This window comes from Chiloscyllium plagiosum, unplaced genomic scaffold, assembly GCF_037043375.1.
Source record: "Chiloscyllium plagiosum isolate Xiang-an unplaced genomic scaffold, Cpla_swu_hap1 HiC_scaffold_34, whole genome shotgun sequence".
In the NCBI taxonomy this organism is placed as follows: domain Eukaryota; kingdom Metazoa; phylum Chordata; class Chondrichthyes; order Orectolobiformes; family Hemiscylliidae; genus Chiloscyllium; species Chiloscyllium plagiosum.
This window is the reverse complement of record NW_028270172.1, coordinates 44,725,607-44,745,791: the sequence shown is the minus strand read 5'-3', so window position 1 is coordinate 44,745,791 and position 20,185 is coordinate 44,725,607. Positions and strand designations below refer to the sequence as shown.

The window sequence follows — 20,185 nt, the reverse complement described above, 5'->3', positions numbered from 1 at the left end:
GACCACAACAAGACGGTTGGAGGAAGAACGCCTCATCTTCCGCCTAGGAACCCTCCAACCACAAGGGATGAACTCGGATTTCACCAGTTTCCTCATTTCCCCTCCCCCCACCTTGTCTCAGTCAAATCCATCGAATTCAGCACCGCCTTCCTAACCTGCAATCTTCTTCCTGACCTCTCCGCCCCCACCCCAGTCTGACCTATCACCCTCACCTTGACCTCTTTCCACCTATCACATTTCCGACGCCCCTCGCCCAAGTCCCTCCTCCCTACCTTTTATCTTAGCCTGCTGGACACATTTTCCGATTCTCCTGTTCCCTGGATGCTGCCTGACCTGCTGCGCTTTTCCAGCAACACATTTTCAGGTACCATTTTGTTCCAACCAACATGCAGCATGTCCAACACCAGTGGCCTGAAATGTTTCTCAGATGGTATCTTAAAATGGGCAGTGCTGGTTTGGCTGCCTGCACTATGCAATACCTGATACTTAATTCCATTAATTACAGTCAGGCTGTGTAGAATAGCAGCTAAGCAAACGTAACCTTGTGAGACAGATTTCTAGCCCAAATCCATCTTCAATGTTGCGACACAAAGCGGCATCAGAACAGATCTTACCTCAAAGGGGAACTTTTTTTTCACATGAATTGCCGTGATTGAAGAAGGCATCACCACCATTTCGTGATGAATTCACAATAAATGCTGGCCCAGCCAGTGAAGCCTACATCCCATCTCAATTAACTTAAAAAAACCTCTCCCATCCTTCCATTCCTCTCCTTGTACTCAAATTGACACTAACGTTTTTCTTTCAATTTGAAGAACAAGTTTGCAATTTCTTCTGTTTTGGTGATTATTTATGAAACGTCCCTTTGACTCACACCACAAATAATTCACAAGTCAAGATCAGTCACAAGACCAGGCTGACAAAACTAAATGCAGTTATTATTTTGTGTCATACACCATGTGACAATGGCAATCAGGCAGTGAGGCAATACCAGATTAGACATACACAAAAGAAGAAGGGATTAAGCTCAGCACTGTGTTATAGAACAATTTCACTCAATCTTTGTGTTCTGTCTTCTCCTGACATAGCTGACAACAGGAACCTCCATTTAAAACACATTTTTACTGAGTGAAACATTCCAGAAATACGAAATAGGGCATAAAGCTATTTAAGGATATATATTTAAGAAAACTAACCAATAGCTCAGTTAAAGAAATTTAACAAGCATTTGAATGGAGCAGAAATTGAAGTATGGAGAGTTTAAATTGGGAATTACAGAGATTAAGGCCTAGACTGCTGAAAGCCTGGCTACTCTTGGTGCAGTGATTGAGATCAATCTGCCTCAGAAGCCAGAACAGTGGGTAGGTTGTGGGCGACTAGAGCCAGTGTCTGATTTCACAGGCTTGGGTCACCATCCACCCCACTTTGCATAGGCGAGGCATTATATCTTGAGTCGAGAGCGTGGTACTGAAAAAGCACAGCAGGTCAGGCAGCATCTGAAGAGTAGGAGAATCGACATTTTGGGCAAGAGCCCTTCATCAGGAATGAGGCTTGTGAGCCAAGGGGATGGAGAGATAAATGGGAGGGGAGTAGGGCTGGGTGGAAGGTAACTGAGAGTGCGATAGGGAGATGGAGGTGGGGGTCAGAGGAGAGGGTGCAGCGGGTAGGTGGGAAGGAAGATGGACAGATGGGACAGGTCATGAGGGCAGTGTCAAGTTGGAAAGTTGGAATTTTATCTTGGCATTATATCTTCATCTGCCAGAAGCCTTACTCAATAGGCCATACATGTCAGCAAATTCTGGGCATGTAGCCTGTGATATGTTCTCATTCCCTTTTAATGGGCAGGCTGGATAAAGGAAGGGGTCTGAAGATATCCTGATACATTCTCAATCTGCAGAGAGGTTCCGACACTCAGGTGTAGCCTCTGAAAATCAGGCAGCATGTTAAAGCTAGCTTGGTGGATTTTCACAGGCTTTTCGATCATGTTGGCCCATGCCATCACTACAACCAAGCAAACCCACACACAGACATGTTCAAACAGATATCACCATCAAACAATCAGATCTGGAACCTGTGAATGTTTTTCATTCCCATTCATAAATCAAATGGATCACTTTGCACAGTTGCAGCCTTCGCAAAAATCTAACAGCAACCCCATTTGGACATATCAAGAAAGACTTGCATTTATAAAGTGTCTTTTAAGGCCACAGGACATTGTTAAATGCTTTATCAAACAAGCAGTGAATGTACACAGCACGCAAGGAGCCCATTTAGCCAGTCATGGTCTTGCTGATTCTACATGAGAGGAACTCTCCTATTCTCACTCCTCTGGGATTTTGCTACAATCTTGAAAATCTTTTCTTTTCACATAATTATCTAATTCACTTTCGAAAGCTGTGACTGAGCCCGCCTCCCGCAGACTCCTATGTAGTACATTCCAGACCCTCACTATTCACTGTGTAAAATGCTTTTTGCTTATGTTGTCTCTGGTTCTTTTGCTATTCACCTTAAGTCAATGTTTTCTGGCTCTTGATCGTTTCACAAATGTTTTTCTCTACATACACCGTCCAGTCCCATCACAATTATGAAGACATTTATCAAATCTTCTCTCGATGTTTTCGTTTCTGTGGAAAGCAGTCCCAGCTTTGCCTATCGATTCACTTAACTGAAGATTCTTACTCCAGAGAAAAATCCCCCATAAATACTCTCTGCATCCTCTCAAATGCCCGTACATCATTCCTAAAGTGGTCCAGAACAGGACACCACACCTAACGTGGTTGGACAGGGCGCAATTTCAAAATTTGCGAACAACAGAAGACTTGGAAGTACTGTGAGCAGGACAGTGACTGGCGTCATGAGGTCGTAGGGAGACTGGTGGAAATAATTAAAAACCAGCAGATAAAATTGAATGCCCAGCGGTGTGAAATGATATATAAAAATAAAGCATACAATTCTAATGGTAGTGCAAGGTTAGAGGCACTTTGCGTGTATGTACGCAAATCATTGAAGGTGGCAAGACAGTTTGCGATCATACAGCTAGTGAAGTAATTTTGAATTGTGGTCAGGATTATAACAAATGACACATTGCAGCCAATATGTACACAGCAAGCTCCCACAAACAGCAATTATTTGTTTCAGTGATGCCTGTTGAGGGAGAAATATTATCAAGGAAAAACTGCTAGGCCCTTCTGTGGAGAATAACCACGGGAATGTTTACATCTACCCTCCCAGGGCAGACAATGCCATGGTTTAATGCCTCCTCTGAAAGTTGGCACCTCCGACCAGGGGAAGGGTCAGAAATCTCAGGCCCCTGGCCTGGGCCTCCACCTCTGACCCAAGTGCAACCGACTTGCCCCACATCTGAGCACAACGGGATGTATCCCTCTGTCCTAGGCTTTGCCCCCAATAGAGTAATATTTCCTCAGTCTTGTTAGCCTGGAATATTCGCCCACTGTTTCTGGAAAAGGCCTTGAATTCACAGTCTAATCAGTCTGAGGCAAAAGTCATAGCTGTGTGGTATGTGGATTACCAAAGTGCGAGCTGTGGAGCAAAAGAACCCAGAAGAAATGACCCAGTACTGGGTCCATTATAACATCCCAATATGCTGTCCTCAATTTGTTTAACAGAGGCCACATTGAACCTGGTCCCAATCTTAATATTTTTCTTAATCATGGCTAGTAGCAATTTACTTTAAATTATTTATTAAAATTATAATTTACTTGCATGCAAAGTGAAATGGAACTCTCCTCATTAAATAATCTATATGAGGAATTGAATTAACCTCTCACCTAGTAGTCCCACTTCAATGATAAGACTTCTTAATTTAATACAGCACTTAGTAGAATTCAATGGGGTTATTCACCTTCACTAATTGCTATACGACAGTGTATAATAATTTCTTGTGTCACCTTGAGGTCTCAGATGATGAAAGATCTGAAAATGATACACGGAGGTTGGATTATTGTCTGTTTCTTTCAGTGAGAGAAGCACTAATGAGGATGTGAATCAGCTCAAGACAAGAAGAAAAAGACATTTAACGAAAATTACTTCACCTCCAGATTCATACCAGCTAAGAGACACCAGGCACAGAGGATGCATTTGTCCATGGGGCTTTTTTTGAATATATATGTATACATGTATATATATGTATATATGTATACACCAGGCACAGAGGATGCAATGGATTTAAGAGACTGATCTCAAGAGATATCGAGGAACCACTAAAGATCAGAGTTAGCAATGACACTGTGACAATTGACATTGCAAAATTTAATTTGATTCAATCTCTAAATCAATTTTGCAATAATAAATACCTGAACTAAATGAACAACAAAGGGTAAGAATTGCAGGAAAGAAAATCTCCACTGGAAAATAAAATAGTAGGTGAATTCACATATACAGCAGGTAAACAGCTCGACCGGGTCATGGCTTGGGGATGAAGAAAGAAAATGATTTACAGTTAAAAAGTGTATTTCCCAAAAAGTGACCATCCCACAATGCTCCACAACCAAGTACTTTCTTCAAGAGTGTAGTTACTTCTGTAATGTGCAAAACATGTTTGCACAAAAACATCCATGAGATAATGACCAGATAATTTGCTTTAATGATCTTGGCTGATGGATAGATATTGGCTGCGACACCTGGGAAAACTTTCCTTTCTTCTTTAAAACAGCATCCTTTGATCTATTGGCTTAACATCTGAAATATGGTGCCTCTGACAATGCAACACAGTTCCAATACTGTGCAGGAGAGTCAACTTAAATTATGGCTCAAATCTATGGATCGCAATCTTTTGACTTAGAGGTGAGAGGGTTAACAACTTAGCCACAGATGGACCTTCTTTTGCTATTATGAGCAGGGGTTGGGACTTGGGTCCTCAGCCTTGGAGAATATAGTGAAACATTGAAGGCGGAAGACACAAAGGGAAAAGAAACAAACTGGCCTCCATTCAGTGAGCACTATTGGATTAAGAATGAGAACAAAATAAACTCAGAGGCAACATGTTTTACCAGAATGTTTGTTATTAAAAACAGAAATACTTTATCTAGTGACTCCCATTCCGTAAGATCACAACTGAACTATAGCTTACCCAAGAAAAATCTATTAAAGTTTCGAAATTTCCAACTGGCTTAGCCTCAACATTTCTTTGTGTTTATAGCTCCATATTTCCACTACCAATTCTGTAAAGAGGTATATTTTCACATCAATGCTGAACAGCTTAATTGTAATTTTAAGCTTTGGATAAAAGGTCATAAACCTGCAACATTAACTCAGTGTCTTTCTCTGCACAGATGCTTGCTAACCTACTGAGATTTTTCCAGCATTTTCTTTTTTATTTCTAATTTTAAGGTCACGCTTTCTTATTCACCTACTAGAGGAATAAGTCACTATATTTCTTAGAATAGAAAGAACTGATGTCCTTATGGGAAATCAATTTTGTTAATCAGATACTCCACAGAGCATCAGAGGATCTATTTTGACATGCAAAGCAATCTTCATTTTATAATAAATATGGAGTCCAGAGAAAACAACATTTAGAAACTGAAAGGTAGTCATATATTAAGTAGATAACAGAGCAGTGCTGGTCCATACTGTCAAAAAAAGTGTACAGAGCTGTTCTGCTGTGCCATTGTTAATACAACCCTGTATTCTTTCATTCACAAACCTATCTTTTTTTTTGTCTATTCACAAATTTATCCTACAAAGGATCAGTAATAAAATCTAGCCAGTTCCTGTCATCTTACTTAAAGGGACACCCTTTTCATAAAAGAAGAAAAATCGTGCAAGTGGTTCCTCTTGTTATTTCTTTACAAGAACAAGGCATTGGAAATTTTGTCAAATAACGTGCAGGAGAGCCATGAGCATCAAAGAAACCATACGTTGTTCTTTGTATCAAACTAAATACTGTTTAATATAATATTTTCTTTAAATGACCTGTTTAGTTGTATAAAATCCTTAATTACCACAAGGGACTGAATTTCTCAGACCTCCCCACTTTGCCACTGTGACTGAGTTGGAAATGTGACCGAAGCCTTGATCATATGAATACATCCAGATTCTGATGACTTTCTTTTGAAGTAGTGATAGGAGAGGGAGTGAAGATATCCATAATGAGCAGACCTGCTGACTGAATAGGCAATGGAGCCAAATTTAAGTTATACATCTATAGACAGAAACATAATCACAATATAATCATTACAGTTTAACCTCCATGTCATTAAGAAATTTCTTAATATCTCCTTATGTGACCCCAGTGTCAAAATTTGTTTGGTAATTTGTTCTATGAACTGTTTTAGGACTATTTACTACACTAAAGGTGCTTTATAAATGCATGTGTTATTATATTTACTGAGTCTAATCCTGTCCTTGTTTGGCAATCTGTTTAATTATATTGTAACACTCAATCATTGCATCTATTATAACACAAACCATAAAATTCTGGAAATAATCATCAGATCTGAGACAACTGCGAAGAAGGAAAATGACTGATGACCTGCCGTAGTTCTTCTCTTCTTTAAACACTGTCCATTAATCCTAATCTGTCAGATCTACTGCTGCAGTAGTGGAGGCCTTGCCAGTCCTTTGCTGCTCTGAGAGAGGCAATACCTGAAAATGAATCTTTGTATAATCCCTCTCCAGTTCTAAAGGTAATCAGATATCTCTGGAACAGAGGAGGTGTTCAGGTTTTGTGGTTTTGCAGTTTACGTGGTGAAACAATGGAGTTTTTGGGTGCATACTCACTTCAGATACTACTCCCCGGAGAGTTTGTTCAGTCTAGCCAGCCCTGAACCCAAGCTATTAGCCTGGACCCAACTCACCTAAGTGCCAGTTTGTTACTGACCAAACATTGTCTGAAAATAAAGACAGAAATCTAATCACTATTTTACATCCGAGAGGTCTTCCAACAAACAACGTTAATGGTTTTTGGCTCGGGTGCCTTCCAGCTATATCCTACAAAGAAATACTAAGCTACACTCTCAAATTCCCCACTCTCTCAATGCCTGCCCTTTCTTAGATCTTTCAGTTTGTGCGTGACTGAAAAAAAAACTCAACAGTAATTCCTTCAGGGCACCTATATTCGAGCATTCCTAGAAATTGAATGTTCCATACCAGAAGAAGGCCAGTCAGTCTGTCATGCACATGCTCATTAATTAACTTAATTAATGAAAGGGCTATCCATTTTGCCCCACTCTCATCCTTTGCTGTTTTTCCTTAGCCCTGTAAATATATCCTGTTCAAGTATATATCCTATTCCCTCTTGATGGTTATTATTGACTGTTCATCCACCTCCTTTTCAAAAATATCTATTCCAGATCATAACAAATTCTTCTCATTTCCCTGCTAGGATTTTTTTTCAATTATCTTTTATTTGCATACACTTATCTATCTGAAACAATATGGAGGTGTTTTGTAAACATTTTGAATCAACCTGATTGGATAGATTATTACGCAATTTAGGGAAAGCAATGGCCTAGTGGTATTATCACTGGACTGTACTGGGGTCCTGGGTTTGAGGGGGGGGGTTTAGGGTGGAGGTTTGCTCGCTGAGCTGTAGGTTTGATATCCAGACGTTTCATTTCCTGGCTAGGTACCTTGCAAAAACCTGGGTTTGAATCCTGCCATGGCAGATGGTGGAATTTGAATTTAACAAAAATCTGGAATTAAGAGTCTAACCATGTCCATGAATCCATTGTTGAAAAAGCCCATCTGGTACATTAATGTTCTTGAGGGAAGGGAACTGTCATCCTTTCCTGGTCTGGACTACTGGTGACTCCAGACCCACAGGAATGTGCTGGTCTCTTCATTGCCCTCTGGTATGAGCAATAAATGCCAGTGTCGCTGTCATGCTGTGAATGGATTAAAAGGCCCTCTGGGGCAGTTGGGACTTTATCCTAGACCTTCTGGCCCACATTACCACTGTTCCACAATAGTGTCCAGACAAGGAATGAAGCTTGAGGCTCAGTGTAGGTATGGTTCAAACCTCTTAGGTCGGTAGGCTTGTGTACACATCTCGTCTCAGAGTCTTCAAAGCACACTTAAAGTTGCTTCCTCAGTGCTGTATTAAAGTAGTCCTGTACTGTTGGCAAAGCAGTTCCCCTTTCCCTTAAAACATGCTGGTGTCACAATAATGACCCCACTAAAAATAATCTTTCCAAAGAAGTTGCAGGGTTAGTTGTCTCTTCAGTTTGATGTTGTAAGGGCGTGTAATCCAGAACGCTGTTATCTTAATCCCTGCTACCCTTACCCTCCTTTACATGTACTCATGCTGTACAATAGGAGAATTACTGGATTTATCAATCAATATCACACTTCAGAATCAGGCAGGAGAGTCAATTCAACTTTTATCAAGTTTTTCAAATCTATCAATAAAACTACCACTGAGATTATGTTTGATGTTTTCAATTTGAATTCTGAAATATTAACAGTCTATGCAAAACACTAAAAATAGATCCGAGAGGGAAAATAACCAAAACACTGCTTGGTGGTTCTGTAGATGGTGTATTTTGAATACTAACACAGTATGGATAGTGTTCAAATGTCAGTGCAAACTGCCCTGAGCAATGATGAAAGAACACAACAAACCATTTGAAAATAAAGCACAACAAAAACAGCTAATATCAATCTAGAGTCTCTCTACACAAAATATGGAAAGCAGTTGTGATGAGATGGGAGAGCTGTGCCAATTTATTGCTAAACTTGTTGCAACATCTCCCTGTACAATATTATGAAGGCTACCCTGTTTACTGAAACTTGTAGTCAATTCTAGTGCAGAATCACAACAGTATACTCTCCGTTTTGTTGTACGTTTAACAGGAGCTAACAACAGCACCGACTGTCCACATTAGTTGCAGATCAGAGACACACTTACCTTCAGTATTCTCATGTGGCAGGATTTCAGGGTTCCCATCAACAAAACAATGATTGTGGCTTTATAGACATCTTCACATTTCACTGGCCAGTAGCCACCTCCATCATGCAGTTCCTGTTAAGCTTTTGCTAGTTTGTGGAGCTCCCTTTCAAAGAAACCTTTTCACATCCAGACTGTGAGACACTGCTACCTACAGCTAGGCACCAGTGAGTCTCACTGCCTCATTCTCACAAAAAGGCTAGTGAAGATTTTTTTGTTGTCTTCATCCAGTTGCTTACTGTGAAATGACTGCTGCTAAAAGTAGCTGTGTATCAAGAGACATTACAGGGAGATAGATAGGGTGAGAGAGCAAGTGAGAGAAAGCTGGGTGTAGCCTGAGATTCTGCGTCATCTGTTACACAAAGCAAGCAACTGGCAGCTGCCTCACAGTACGGCTAGCTTCAGCTTTCTACAGCTGTTTAGTTAGACATTCTCAACTACTTAAATAGTTTCATAAATCACAAATAGACCATCCTGCACACTTGATTGTACAAAACCTATAATCAGCGTTGATAAGATGAACCAAAAATTCTTGCAAACTTCATCCCTTTCTTTTCAAAATCCATGGAAACAGTCAGTGACCATTTATTATTGACCAGATTTTAACTGCATGGGTTATTGCAATGTTTAGTTGTAAATTATTCACATCTTGGATATTAATATGTCATTATTTTGTACAGTAGGATTATAAAAGGAAGATTCATGGTCTCCTTGTTGCTGAAGTAAAATAAACACTTGGATAGAAATGATCTAAGACTGCAATGCAAGGCTAATGGATTGTCAACTGCTTTTACAGACTGATATTATTTCACCAAAGGTGCTAACTAAAGCTACTATGGCAACCACACATTGGATTCTGACAGAGTTCATCAGCAAAATTGGAGGAGTTTGTGAATGTGTGTATAGTTTTGCATATAATAATTTTCTTTTGGGTTGATTTTGTCAGACATTGGGATAATGACGCCAATCATTTTGAGACATTTATTGTGAGTTTTAAAACCGGTATTTGAAATGAATAGCTGTGAACTTCTGAAATGATGAACTATATTCCTTAAAAGGTGCAAGAGTTCCCTTGGGTCTTGTCACACAGCATGACTTCAATTCAAACCACCTTTTTTACTCTTCCAATTTATACCTCTTCATCACACACTCAAAAACATCTGCTGAGACGAGTTGGATAAATACTCATTCTGTGTTTTTGTGTTCAAACTCTGTGTGAAAACAAGGGAGTTTAAATAAATGTTTTGCATTTTCATGTTAATTTTGGATAATTCTGATGTCATCTGATTTGTGTCTCTCACTAAACCTGTGACGGCAGGTTGAGCCGGAATTTGTGGAAAATGTCTATGAATTATGAATAAAAATCAATTTAGAATTCGTTGCAAGTAACCTATAAAAAGAATAATGTCAGGGTCATCGGCTCATGGAAAATTCTACCGAGCTGATGTGCACAGAGGTTAATGGCCTAAATGCATCTGTTTATTTTCAATAAACCACAGGTCCCTGAAGTGTTCTCGCTGTGTGTTTAAATGTTTGAAAAATATAGGAGGTTGCCTCACCTGGGATGGTGATCTATAAGCCGAACAAGTTAAACAGAACACCAACTTTGTGCAAAGGCCTTTGTCAGTAGTGGAAGAATATTCTTATTATAAGTAATTTATTTCCAGTCTCACACTGACAGAAGCTAAAGGATCTTATTTCTTGTTGCTGGCACTGGTATTCAGTTCAACTTCACTGGCAGCTTCCTGATAATTCACTTGCTGCTAAATTATTGGCAACACCATGTCCCACTTTAAGAAAATTAAATGTCCCATGGTGCTTCACAGAATTGTTTTCTCAAGCAAAATCTGAGATAGCATCACTGTAGGAGATACTAGGAGATACTAGGAGATCAAACCAAATGTTTCTTCAATGATGTAGAGAACATCTTAAAAAAAGGAACAAGAGGGAGGCTTTCGGAGTGTAGTCTGGAGGGTGGACTGAGGTAACCAAATGATGGAGCATTGAAAATTGAAAGGTCACTGCACCCGAAATGTTAACTCTAATTTCTCTCCACAGATGTAGGCAGACCTGCTGAGTGCTCCCAGCAATTTCAATTGCTTTTGTTGTCCATGAAATACACATTATGAAATACTATGTCAATACATAGTCAAACAGATTGGAGGAGTGCAGAGATCTTGAATAACCATAGAGTTGGAGGAGATTAGAGAAAGAGGGAGGGACGAGGCTATGGTGGGACTCAAAAGCAAGCTTTTATTGTCGGACGTTGCTGGACTGGGAGTTAATGTAGGTCAGCCAGCACAGGCTGATGGGTGAATGGGGCTTGGACCAAATTGGGATGCAACCAGCCTTGGATGAGCTCACATTTATATAGGTTTCATAATGATGAGAGATATTCCAGCTGGGCCTGGAAGCATTCTAGTCAACGTTTAATGATTCTAGAGTGGATTTGATCTATTGAGCTGAGGTACTGGGATAGGCAGGTTTTATTCCTAAGGTCCTCCCCAACCAGGAGTGCACATGGAAAGCTTCAACCTATCTTAAATTCCATTCTCAATTACATCATGTTTACTGGCTGCTTCTCTGGAAAAGGTCCATATGAAGAACTGTGGCCGCTTCATGGCTCCATGGGGTGGGGAATCGAAGCTGTAACTTAAATGGGAAGTGGAAGTGGATGAACCTATATGAGCATCAGCCCAATTCTCCTTCAGATTCTGGGGGAAGAACTCTGTTATAAGGGGACGTTTTGCTTTGCCTGAGAAAGTCTCCCTTTCTTCCCTGCCAGCAGACTGTTAAAATTACTTTCAGGACGGTAATGACTCCCCAAGTCCCTGAGGCCTATGCCTACTTTAAACAGACACCTATGTCACCTAAAAAATAGACTATGTTGAAAGTGGCAGCCGCAGGGAATTCTGTCAGAATTGCAATGTCTAATTTCAAATCATTCTAATTATGTTTCTGCTCTATTTTCATCAGTGTGTAAAAAAAATGCCCCTTTTTTTGTTCAGTTGTGCCCCATAATGAACCATCGCATCAAACATCTTCGAAGCAAACGTTCAACAAACTGGGCAAATTTTCCTTACATCGACAATATAAGCTAATGTTCAGCCTTTTTTTATAGTTTATTTAGCAATGCAAAGAAGCTTGTCTCTTTGAACTAGGTGGTGTTGTTCCTAATGCTTTAAATCCCCATCAGGATAGATGACAGGTTTATAACAGTACTGCCAGGATCCATTACCCTGTAACTCTGCTCTTTATCTGTCTGAGCTATGTACCTATACAAACCCACGCACATATTTGGAGTGTCACTTAGTTGGCTAACGGATGGAAACAATTCTCCCTTAAGAGACAGAAAGCAGAAAAGTATACCACAAGCTGTGACATCATTTGTTACTCAGATAACTATGAAAAGGCTGCATAAAATTTTGCTTGAAGGTTATTAATTGTTATTGCCTTACTAAGATGTTTTTGCAGGCAGTTGGTGCCAAGACTATTTTCCTATAAAGGTTTCAACATTCTAAACTCAAATAAACTTTAATAGATCAGTTCTTCAAAATAATGGGGTGTACAGTAAACAGAAAATAAGGGCTTTCCTCAGTTTAGTTACATTAAACAGGTTTGGTGCTAATCTGAGTGAAGTTGTAGACAGATAGCTAAGTTATTTTTGGCAGTATCCCTGGTAACTAACCCCTGTTCCTATAGATAACGCATAGCAGATGATTTAACTCTTCACTGCAGTTCTCAGTGTGTTACTAAAATCATTTAATTCTTTCCTATATATATATATATCAGAAAAGCTATACCCAATAGAGAATGGAATGGTTGTGCCAAGTATAACTTCAGAAAGATTTTCCTTCTCAATTTCAAGAAAGAAAATGTAAATGAAAGATTTGCACTGATATAACGTGTCTCATAATTTGAACATTATCCAAAAAGGATTATAACCAATGAAGTATTTTTGATATGTTGTCACTGTTGTGATATAGGAAATATGGAACCAATTTGCACTGGGCAAGTTGCTCCAGGCAGAAATTAAATAAATGAATAGAATACATGTTTTCAGAGTGACTTTGGGGATAGGTATTGATCAAGAGACCAGTCCTATTCATGGAACTATTTATGGGGCCTTTCAAGAGGCAGATGGGAGCTTGAGATGGACAGGCAGTATGATACCATGAGTTCCAATGCAATGTCTAGACTAAAATCTAGCCCATGTTTTGCTAACTCCAGTTGGTATGTTCCTCGAGGTTTCACACATAACCTTTTGTTTCCAATCACACCAACCCACACAAACAGCTATTGATCCCCACCTCAAGAATTTGTGAACAAAAGTGTTCAAATAAAATGATGAAAAGAAGATAAGGAAGGTAGAAGGGAATACAAGTAAAAGTCCAGGGCTTGGTGATTGAAGGTGTGGCCACCAATCATGAAGTGATTAAAATTGAAGATGCTCAAGATACCAGACTTATGAGCAGAGACATTCTGAAAGATTATAGGTCTCAAGGCCATTATGATGGTAATGGGAGGTGAGACCACAAAGAGTAATAATTTTAAAATCAAGACATTACTTAACTTGGAGCTAACACGGGTCAACAATATTAATGGTGATGGGTGATTGGGACTAGATATTTGTTGGACAGGGTTTTGAATGACATTAAGCTTACTGAGGAAAAACCTTTGAAGAATGTGAGGTAATGCACTTTGGAAGAAGGAACAAGACAAAAGAGTACTCAGTGAATGGCAAGGCACCAGGAAGCTCAGAGGAACTTGTCCCCAAGTCCCTGAAGGTTACATGACAGGTTCATTGGGTAGTTAAGAAAGCGTACTGTGCATTTGTCTTTATAATTATATGAACAGGGAGGTTATGATTGGAGCTGCACTGCACTTTATTTAGGTTATAGCTGGAGTACTGCGTGTATGTCTGGCCAACACACTATAGGAGTGGTGTGATTGTACTGAAGGGGGTGCAAAGGAGATTCACCAAGATGTTGCCTCGGATGGAGCATTTCAGCGTGAAGAGAGGTTGGATAAGCTCAGGTAGTTTTCTTTGGAACACAGAAAGTTGGGGGGGAGGGGGTGCTTGATAGAGGTGTATACGATTATGAGGGGCATGGACAAGGTAGGCAGAATAGAAAGTAAGTGTTCTCCTTATTTTGGGGTTCAGAATGCACTGTATGGAAGATAGTTGAGGCAATAAACCTCAGAATCTTTAAAAATACTAAAATTTCATTACACTCAAAGCTATGAGCTTTCTGTGGGAAAGTGGGGCAAATGTAGGTAATAGAATACTTTTAGTGTTACAAACCTCATTGGCCAAAAGGCCTCTTCCATAACTCTGATGTTTCTATGACTGGCAGGAACACGTCCATCTCCATGAAGGGCCCTTGCATCTTCTCCAAATCATCATTATGCATTTCCCGAGTCCTGGAAACTCATGCTGAGCTATTACTTACAAAATCTGAGAGCTGGAGTCTCAATTAAATCTTCTCATGATTGACCTGCCTCTCCTGAGTGGGTTGGTTGGCCCACAGCAGTTAAACAGGAAGTGGATGCAGATTTCCATTTTCACCAATTTAACCTACCCAATATTGAAATGTCAATCCTGGAAGGGTACATTAAACATCCCACTAAATTTGGATTTTACAACCAGAAATGATTGAGAAAGATGTGTTTTTAAATCTAACGAGAAATTAGTTGGTATGATGAATCTTGATTTCCATACAGTGAGGAGGAAGTGTGTATAGATAAGTTTATCAACAGCTTCAAAGAAACCAGAAAGAGTTGATTGGCTGCAGTTGAATTGATAAGATCGAAAGAGTAAATAGAGGCTGTGATGAGGGAAAGAGATGAAAGGGGATTATCCAAGATATGGTAAGTAAATAGATGTATTGATGTTGAGGATGCTGCGAAGATCAACAACCCAATGTTTACTAAGCAAGGTGATACTTGTTAGGGAGAAAAGAATAACAGCATATATAACAGGAACAGATTGAAGTGTGACTGAGCTCTTCAGAGTGACATTCATAACATTACTTGGTATTAATGGAAAGTTAAAGTCCTATGAGACAAAGCTTCGATATAAAAGAGCCTATCGTGAATTGTCATCCTCTCCTGTTAGGAATCAGTTAATCTAATAACTGACATCTGAACTCAATTACCAGCCACAGATAAATCCACTCCTCACATTGATACATGGGGTTAGCATGCACTGAGGTTATACAGTAAAATCGAAGACTTAGTTGTAAATAGTAATGACCTCTATCTTATTTGCACTTTACATGAAAGAAATCAATATCATAGGCCAGGAAGGACATGCAGCATGAAAATTCTGCTCAACTGTAAAAGAAGTATTTACGTTAATTGTTAATGTAGAGTCATTAAATAGAGTCATAGATATGTACAGCACAGAAATAGACCCTTCGATCCAACTTGTCCATAATTAACAGATATCTTAAATTAATCTAGTTCCATCTGCCAGCATATAGTCCATATCTCTCTAAACCCTTTCTTTTCATGTGCCCATCCAGGTGCTTTTTAAATGTGGTATTTGTACCAGCCTCCACCACTTCCTCTGACAGCTCATTCTATACACGTACCACCATCTGTGTGAAAAAGTTCTGTATCATGATGAAAATCTTTATTACTTCCAACACCACCTCTCACTGGCACTCCAGCCCCTCCCATAACTCTCCTCCAGCTCTACAAACCTCTTTTGGTCTTGTAACTCTGCTCTTGTTCAACAGCTATCCCTCAATGCTATAACCTTCCTCTAGCTCTGCAGCCCTCTTGCAGTCTGATTACCCCTCTCCACTTCTAGAAATAAGCTGGATCTCTACAACACTCCTTCAGCTCTACAAAGCTCCTATAACCTTATATTTTTCCGAGAGTTTTACAACCAGTCCCAAGTTCCAGAAGTTATCTCTTGCTCTCCCACTCGGAATCCGTGTTGTCACATTCTGTCCCATGTTGCCTTTATGTCAAAGCTTCTTCATTCTCACCACTTTTGGAATTTAGTCCAAATTTGGACTAAGGCTGTAAGGAGAACTGGAGCTGAATGGTGCTGACAGAGTTCAAACTAAGCATCAGTGAGCACTGCTTGATGGCGCTGTCAAGTACACCTTTAGTCATTTTGCTGATGATTGACAGTAAGCTGATGAGGTGGTTAATGGAAATATTAGATTTTATCTTTTTACTATGGTCAGCACATACCAACTCAATTTGTTAGATGGATATCTATGTTGAAGCTGGACTCGAATAACCCGATGCTGTGGGCATGACTTATTCTGGAACAAAGGTCTTCAGCATCACACCAGGGTTTTCTCAGGGTCCATCCATAGTTCTTGCTGAGTTCAGTGCATTCTTCCCTTTTTTTAGAGCATTTAAAATGAATCAAATTGTCTGAAGAGTAGCTCTCGTTACAAAGGGACCTCGGGGAAAAGGCTGAGATGGATTATCTACACAACACTTGTAGCTAAAGATGGTTGTGAAAGCTTCAGTCTTGTCTTTGACAGTGACCTGTCAGGGTTTCACCATCACTGAAGATGGAAACATTCACTACTGGATGTAGCAGAATTACAGAGCTTTGACCTGAGCCGTTAGTTGGTGAATTGTTAAGTTATTGTATGCTGCTTCTGATATTTAATGCACAAGTAATTTTATAACTTCATTAAGCTGGCATTTCATTTTCAAGTATGGTGGGTACTGTTTTCTATATTTTTTCTAACACCTTGTTGGTCCTCTGATATGCTAGTAATGGCAATAGATATATAGATAACCTACAGTGTGGAAACAGGCCCTTCGGCCCAACAAGTCAACACCGACCCTCCAAAGAGCAACCCACCCAGACCCATTTCCCTACATTTACCCCTTCACCTAACACTATGGACAATTTAGCATGGCCAATTCACCTGACCTGCACATCTTTGGACTGTGGGAGGAAACCAGAGCACCTGGAGGAAACCCACGCAGACACGGGGAGAATGTGCAAACTCCACACAGACAGTTGCCCAAGGTGGGAATTGAACCTGGGTCTCTGGCGCTGTGAGGCAGCAGTGCTAACCACTGTGTCACCGTGCCGCCCATAATCAGGGATATTCTGGACCATGAAGTTACAGATTGTGGTTCATGGTTCTAATGCTGATAATGCCCACAGCTTATTATGGATAATGCATTTTGAATAGATAGATCAGTTATGAATATTATCCCACTTAGCACAGTGATATTGCCACCCAACACTCTGTTCAATGTGTGAACATGGGACTTCACTTCCACCATGACAATGTAATGGTTACTGCTATCTACACTGTGCTGGATAAATCCACTTGCAACAGGTTGATTGGTGAGGGCAAGGTCAAGTGAATTCTTCCCATTGTTGGTAGGTCTGGCAAATACATCCTTCCTTACACCTAAAATTACACCTAAATAGCCTAATTTTAATCATAGGCTTTTGGTTTAGACTCCTTCAACAGAAGAAATGGTTTCTCTCCAACACTGTATCAAATCCTTGAAATACCTTAAACAAAGAAGGATATTGGAGTGAGGTTAATAGAGAGATGCAGTCTGAACTGCAGGTGAGATGGAAACCTAATTCCTCTGTGTTACTCTGACAAAGTACAAAATACTTTTAAAGCAATAAAACAATCAAATTCAGCAATGTTAAAAATCACACAACACCAGATTATAGTCCAACAGGTTTAATTGGAAGCACATTAGCTTTCGAAAGCTAGTGTGCTTCCAATTAAACCTGTTGGACTATAACCTGGTGTTGTGTGATTTTTAACTTTGTACACCCCAGTCCAACACCAGTATTTCCAAATTCAACAATAGTAGATATTAATGCATATCCATCAAAATTTGCAATCTAACCACAGAAATTAAAATTTATGTTACTGTTTTCCCTCAGGCAACTGAGAGAGTGCTCAGATTATGACAAGTCTAAACGTCTATGCATGTTTGATGTAACTCCAGGTCATGAACCTCTATGCAAGGCTATTTTTCAGCCATATCTGTAACCCACTGTGACAATTGAATAGGTGTCATTAGGAGGGCATGCAGTGGTATTGGAGGGCAGCATGGTGGCACAGTGGTTAGCACTGCTGCCTCACAGCACCAGGGACCCAGGTTCAATTCCAGCCTCAGGCGACTATCTGCGTGGAGTTTGCACATTCTCCCTGTGTCTGCGTGGGTTTCCTCCAGGTGCTCCGGTTTCTTCCCACACTCCAAAGATGTGCTGGTCAAGTGAATTGGCCATGGTAAATTGTCCATAGTGTTAGGTGCATGAGTAGAGGAATGGGTCTGGGTGGACTTGTTGGGCCGAAGGGCCTGTTTCCGCACTGTAGGTAATCTAATTGGAGTGAGTGGGAGGTGAGTTTAAGGGAGAATTTAAACAATATTGGGCATGGGTGCTGTGTTGGAGAAGCAATGTGGTTTTTCTAATCAATCCACCTCTGCATCCACATTCATCACACACCCATCATACATCATTGCTCGCAAAATGAAACATGAACATGAACCCTGAATGCAAAGACAGAATTCCTGGGTAAAGTCACTTGTGGGTTGGATATACATTTCATATGGCAGGGAATTGTGTAGGTCAGGTTTTTGTTAGCCAGGTTATGTTTTAGGCCATCAGCAACTTTTCAAAGAGAGTTTCTTCCAAAGGACTGAGAGAAGAAAGGAAGAGAGAAGTAATAAGTCTTTAACAAGGAACAATGTTTTGATTAGCCTTCAAGTTTTTTAAGCTCAATGTTGATTTGTGCACAGACATGCTCCAGAGTGATGTACAGTGAACACACATAACTAAGAAGCTTAATTTGCTAATCTTTTCACTCATTCGATGTGTATTTCTGATCAGATGACATTAACTAAGGAACTATACCTCCCTTCATCAATTTTCAGAATTGCTTCTTTCTAGAAATTGCCAGCTATTCCTTAACAATTGCCAACAAAATTGATCATAAATCTTTGCTTCATCCTCCATCTGACTGTCACAGTTATTAACTACTTCCATCTCATAACCAGTCAAATGTTCATTATTAACTGAGATCAATGGAGTGAAATTTATTTAAGCCAGTAGTGTGAAATGGGCTCAATAGCAATTGATGTGTCACCACACTAAGTTTTATCTCCATTGACTTCGAATTTTTTTAAAAATCTCAAACCATCTAATCATTACAGTGAGACAAGGAAAGTAATCTGCAGAAAGAGCTTAAACTGTTGTTTTGTGGACTTCAATGGGGCATTGTAAAAAATCAGCTGGTATTTGGCCTATTTTGTGCTACAGCCACAGACCAATTTCACCTTCTGTTAGGCTTAAAAATAACACTAGCCCCTCCAAAGAAAGTTGAGGATGCATTAGTAGTGCACACTATATATCTGGCTCATCATTGTTGGAATTAACGCATATTATACATTTCAATACTATTTTAAAAGCTGTATTTTAGATTTGCCTTATTTCCTAAGATTCTTCTCATAATTTTGTGCTGTTTCTTTCTCCATTCAGATTTAACTTCAATCCTCCTCATATGGTATTGGAGTGCAATTCCATTGCAGATATCTTCCTTGTATCTCACTGAAGTAGCAACTCTCTATGTCGGTGTTCAGGATAGTAAGGCCAGTGAATAATTTAACCAGGAGAGTTGTCATCTGCTAAGTCTAGTTTCGCCTTTTACTGACAATTCACAGCTACATAACTGTCAGGAATGGAAATCATTGCCTAGCTGAGAGAAACTGAATATTATTGTGGTACCCACAATGTGACCTTGACTGAGATTTGTTTGATCACATTAGTGAGGGGCCTAAGTATTCCAATGTCCACTATAAACTGAGATCAATGGGATGAAATTTATCTAAACCAGCAGCATAAAATGGGCATATTATGAATAGGTAACTGATAGATATTTCTCCAAATGCAGAGCTGTGAGCTCTAAATGGCTCAGTATCACATCCTAAAGACTTCACCAATGGAGTAATCACTCCTTGTAGTCTCTCTTTGTGCACCTCAATTTAGTATTGTAGTGGCAGAGGAGCGTTGTGAGAGAGATACTTAATTGCCTGCCAAACATGCCTCAATGAAGCTTCCTTTTATGCCAGACACAATCTGTTAATAGATCCTGACTTCTATTTGAGTTCTGTTGATTACTTGTAACTGTAACTTTCAGGATGATCAATGGAACTGTAGTAAGGAAGCTGCAATCAGTCATTTTCCGTATTTCTTCAAAATTTCAACCATTCTTAACCAACGCTTTCACTGGAAATTGAATGAATCTTCTCTGTTCT

At 39.7% G+C, this 20,185-nt stretch overlaps 1 protein-coding gene across 4 annotated transcripts in view; it reads right to left on the bottom strand.

Annotated features, from left to right (window-relative positions):
* The window catches only part of ripor2 (RHO family interacting cell polarization regulator 2), a 256,355-nt gene that overhangs the window by 75,622 nt on the left and 160,548 nt on the right, over positions 1–20,185 (bottom strand). The window contains exon 1 of one of the 4 annotated variants that reach the window (XM_043719082.2): positions 8,870–9,174. The exons of the other annotated variants lie outside the window; for them this stretch is intronic. The gene's annotated coding sequence lies outside the window, so the exon portion shown is untranslated. Of the gene's footprint in view, positions 1–8,869; positions 9,175–20,185 lie in introns of those variants that run through there. 4 annotated transcript variants of the gene reach the window in all.